The following is a 5,543-nucleotide window of genomic DNA, read 5'->3' as shown; positions in this document are numbered from 1 at the left end:
TCCTAATGGTAATTTAGGGATATTTTGGATTGCTTCTTCTACTAAATTTTTCTAAGCGGGATCCTTTCATACCCATCATGTCAGATATGTGGAGATAAAGGTAGGAACATTCTGGTAAGCCAAAATAGAGCTACTGTATTCTGTTCCAAAAATGAAAGTCCCAAATATATACCACACCTCACTATAGGAGACATCCAGAAATGCTCCCAGTCCTCGCATGTGCACAGAAGTGAGAGCTTTACCTTCAGTCTTGCTTTCTAATAACAATGAGCAGAAAGGATCCAAGCCACCCAAAGATTTGGAGAGCTGGGATGGTCCTGGATGGGTTGGAGAACTCAGCTGTCTGCCTGTACCTGCACAAATTATTACAACAGGCAAATGAATTTGCTACCTGTGTCCAAATTTGGGTTGTTTAAGCTGTTTTTAAGAAGTCCAGTCTACACAATGGATTCTAAAGTTTCATGTGTTTTACTGCTTGTCAGCCTCCTGAAGTGGTTGTGTTTATTAATTTGATGCAATCCCCCATGCAAGTCTTGCTTGCACATACAAAGAGGGCATGAAAGTAAATTAGTGTTAATCCTTGATTATTTCATTAAAGTACATTTTCCTAAGCTATAGCAAAAAACAAACAAACAAACAAAAAACACAGAAAATGATTTGAAGTGAGTTATTCTGCCTCTCATTATCATTCATAATTTGCCCTTGCTATAATTCACATCCCTTCACAAAATAGCAACATATTAGTTAGAGCTTTTAATTAAAACCCCAACACCTGCAGGTGAGAAAACACAGATGGATTCGCTCCTCCATGGAAACACTCAGCTACATGTGAACTGGCCACAGAGCCAAAGAGAGAATAGGTGTTAAAATAACACGCTGCCCCTCACAGTGACTCCATTCATTCCCACAGAAGCGAGCATACCTTGAGTGTGTACACAGCTTGCTCCCTGCCTTAACCCTTTGTCTCTCGCTGTCAGCTGGACCATGCTGCCTCCATCAGAGGCTCTCAAACCAGCATTGAAAAGGCACAGCTGGTGTTTAGATGTGCACTTTTTGCCGCTCCCAACTTCACTCTTCTCTGCTGGATCTCTGACTGCCTTTTCCCGTTTCTCCCCCTGCCCTTCTGGTGCCATGAGTGAAACTGAAATTCAAAACTCACTAATAAGGCACTATGCGAAGTGACGCAGAGCAGCGTGCAGCCAACTTGCTCACTGCAGCGTGGGCATATACTTGTACCTGTACAAAATCATCTCTAGTTGTGTTTCTGTGACTGTTGCAGGACACAAGGGCAGAGCAGCAGAGCTGCCACTGCATGGGACAGGCTCCCCAGCGAGCCAGTGCCAGCAAGCTCCACACCAGGGGTGCTGGGCTGCTGCAAGGTGCTGGGTATGAAGGTGCCTGGGGATGCAGAAGTGGGCAAGCAAGGAGGGGCTGGGGCTGTGCACGGGTCCTGGGGCAGCTCTGTAAGGCTGGGGCAGGAGCCAGAAGCAGCGGGACCTTGGCCTCAGGAAGGAGGTACGGCGCTGAACTGCTGCTTGCAGGAACTGTTTTTTCATGGCTACTATCAGTTGCAATTAAGAACCAAAATTAATGGCTGCATTAGTGAGAGGTTTGGGGGAGCAGATGAAAACAAATTTTATGTTAGGAAAATGAAGCCAGTGAAATGTTAATTGTCCATACTGGACAACATAACATTCTGGCTTGTTACAATTTAAAGTAAGTTGTTTTTCTGTTTAAAATATTTTAATGATTATATCAAAGGATGATGAATGTAAGGAAAAGTGTGTTTTTATGCACTCCATAAGAAAACAGTGTTAACAGATCATTATTTCAGTTGCAAAAGCAGGCACCTGTAGGTGAAGAATAATACGTAAGTAGCAGAGGTTACTTGAATTCACTGGGAGGTTTTCCTGTGTAGTCAAACAAGATTTAGATCAAAACTAGCATGTCTCACTTGCTAGTCACTGTGCTATATACCCCACACGGGATAGTGTGTTCTAAATGTTACCATATTGATCTCAGAAATGCAGAACAAATCAGCCAGACTACATGAAAATTTTATTTATCTCTTAAGCCGTCTCAGAGAGATATTCCCAAAATTCACGAGTACTTTCATCTCACTAGTCTGAACCTCAGAATAATCTCTGTAGGATAGGATACGATGGGGTGGAATGGAATGGAGTGGAGTAGAATAGTTGAGTTGGAAGGAACCTTCAGAGATCATCTGCCTGTCCAACTGCCTGACCACCTCAGGGCTGACAATCAGTTAAAGCACATGGATGAGGGCATAAGGAGATCATATGCTCCATACATCTCCGGGTACTGCACTCTGCTGCATAAAACACTTAGCAAGAGCAGTTTCTGTTGCACTGTCAGTACCAAACACTGTCTCATCCATACACCCCCAGGCTCATGTCATGGAAGTCCAGCCCTAGCCTCTTCCCAAAACGCCTGAAGCAAGAGGCCCAGTCCAGGCGTTCTCAGGAACTGGTGTTCAGGCCAGAGGAGCAGCAGCACACAGCCTGCAGCTGAGCCAGCTGTTTTCAGCCCATCACAAAGAATTTGTGTGGCACTGGGCCATGTCGTGCTGGCGATGTCGAGTGCCACGCCCCTACCAGCCCCGGCTTGCCCCTCTTGGCAGGTCTGCTGCTGTGCCAGGTCTCACGCAGCTCCCAACACCTCACCACGTCCTGCCTGCAATGGTGCAGAAGTGTGGAGGTCTGCCCCTGAGCCTTAGCACTGTTACGTTATTTGGATGAGTGCTCCTTGATTGTTTATCCATTATAAATTATTACTTGGATTAATTACGTGATTTAAAAACAGTTAGATGCCATAGGGTTCAGGCCTATGTCTACATATATACAACCAACAGAAAATGCCTCTGTCAATCTCTACTTAAAAATAGTTATTTTTATTTGGCTGAGTAATTTTTCATACTTCATGATTTTTTTTCTCTGATTATTCCATTGCATTTTTGTGTTTACTAAAAACATACCATTGTTGCTCTTGAAATACTCAGGAATGAAAGTCTCTAAGTGTGCAAATCCATCTCTCATTTAGTCTGTAACTGTCCCTTCTAATCTGATCTCTCCATGTGTAACTCAGTAGGCAAATGAAGGATTCAAAACATTTACAGTAATTTTATAGGTCAGCTTTAAAATTGCTGGATAACAAAAGGCCAATTAAAAGTAGATTTGCAGTATATTCAGAAAACATCTTCTCTGTTTCTGTATACTGTCATAACACATAAGTTATGTTTGAACTATAACACATTTTACAGTAATTTTTAATGTAAAATTATGAAAAAAAAAATGCAACATTTGCCATTCCTTCATGTTTCAAAGGACGAATGCATGGTATTAGGTCTTATTCTCTAAGACTTAGGAGAAAGAAGAGATTGGGAGTTAAAAGATTAGGTTTATGGATTGAGGAACTGGAGACTGCATCTGGACAAAGGTACAGGGCCAGCCTGGAACTGAAATCCTGAGTTTTGCATTCAACGTTTCAGTGCTGTGAAAGCCCAGCCAATAAGGGATAATATTTTAGGCGTGGAAGTCCTGTATCTAATTTATCTCCACTTAAATGCAAGCACTGAAACTTTTTATTTAAGGCGATCAGGCAGAGGAGCTGAAAAGTTCAGACATACAGCAAAAATGAAAAATTGAATGCATTTTGTTTACAATATATTCTGTTAAATATATAGTATTTTTTTTATTAGAGGTTGAACATGAAATTATAGGGTGTCTTGCAAATACTGTGACTGCCAAAATAACAGACTGTAGTTCAGGTTTGTTCAGAAATTTTCTTCACCTCCACATCCTGTTTTAGGGTAGGGAGTACCTCTGCAGCCTGGAGGTGGGCAGTAAGACTGGGCATACTTAAGGTAGTTGCTTTTGTCTGATATGAGAGAAAAAAAAAAAGGAAAGCACTGTCAAGGGCTTTAGCACATTCTGGTGACAGGAACGGATTCCTGGAGTCCTCGTGCTTGTACTCCAGTTTGCATGCTGTACGGGAGGCCGTGCTATGTCATCTTCAACACTGTTATTGTTGCTAGGCGGAGGAAGATTTAGCTGTAACTGCAGCTTCTTTTTGTTTTGTAGTTGTTCTCTTAAGGTGCACTTGGGCCTCTGACAACTCAACTCCTCTCTTTAATTTAGACTGCTGGGCTCTGTCTCTATTCCTGAAGGCTGTCTGAGTTCTAGGCCTGGCAGCCACCACATCCTAACTCTTGGTCTGGATGAGAATAAGATGCACACCAGTCCCTTATTTTCTCCCTTGCTCCTGTCTCTGGATTTCAGTGTAGGGGAGCCATGGAGCAGAGCTCAGTGTGCAGGTGATCTGTAACTGAGCCCTCACCTGCCTGGTCCTCAGACGCGCCTCCTGGGGTGGGCTCGTGCATGAGCATCTCTCCGGACACTCTGCAGGTGCCCTGCACCAGCACAGCTCCCTCAAAGCTATTTCTGGTGATATCAGTTAATACTTTGTGGTTCTTGTCATCATCCCTCCCTGTCCCCTCCGAAATCTGTGATCTTTTGCTTATACCCAAATATTCCCATTATGTGCTAGTGGCTGTACATGGAGACAGAAGCACAAAGTTCCCAATGTATAAAAATTAAGTTACCAAAGTTGGTGCTCCTGTCTCTACCCTGTTTTGAACTTGCTTTTCCTTGTGTCTCAGATTTAACCACAATGAGGTGGTGAGATATGACGCTTGGTGTCTAAAAATATTAATGAGACAGGTTGAGGACTTTCAAGCATGTGCATGCATCAGGGTGAAATGAGGTGTGAATCTACCCAGAAATTTGGTCTGTTGTAGCTAGGAACTGACAAATTCAGTATGTAGTTACAAATAATAATAATAATAATAATAATAATAATAATATATTTTCCAAGAATTGAATTTCCATCTTATATTCACTTTTCTACTTAATTACTAAAAATTCTGTAGGAAGGGTTTCCAGGAAAGGATGAAAGTGTTTTATCTGTGTAAGGCGCTCTGAAGATGCGGTGTTAGGAGTGAACTCTGTGGCCTGCTCAGTCTATTTAGCAAGCTCTGAGATGTGTAAGTACATTATCTGCAAGGCTGGTAAAGAGCGCTTAGGGAGGATTTGTGGGTCTGTGGGAAGGACAAAGAAAAATGTTTTCTAATAAATTATTCACAATCTCACAATCCCTTTCGGGCAGATTGTTGCTCTGTTTGCCCCAATGCTTCACGTCTTTTCTCTCTGCATTCACATGCACATAGTTTCTCACCTCCAGAGAGCAGCAGAGATCTCAAGCAGGCTGCTGCAGCTAATGGTGGCAATTAATAACTTGTCATAATCCTGAGGATGAAAGGGAGGGCTCACCATCAGCAGTCAGGTCATGGCTCTTCTGTAAAGCAAATGAGGTGCAGGTGTTGTCCAGATTTAAGAGCTTTGCTAGACTGTCAGTACACTGCAGTGCCAAGCCATAGACAGAGCATCGCCCTACAGGTACCTAACTTACTGCACTGGTTTACATGCTCCAGGTGCACACACATTATATAGCCCCTTCTTCCCCCC

The sequence above is a fragment of the Oxyura jamaicensis genome, chromosome 8 (assembly GCF_011077185.1).
Source record: "Oxyura jamaicensis isolate SHBP4307 breed ruddy duck chromosome 8, BPBGC_Ojam_1.0, whole genome shotgun sequence".
NCBI classification, from domain to species: domain Eukaryota; kingdom Metazoa; phylum Chordata; class Aves; order Anseriformes; family Anatidae; genus Oxyura; species Oxyura jamaicensis.
The sequence above is the reverse complement of the archived record's forward strand: the minus strand, read 5'-3'. Positions refer to the sequence as shown.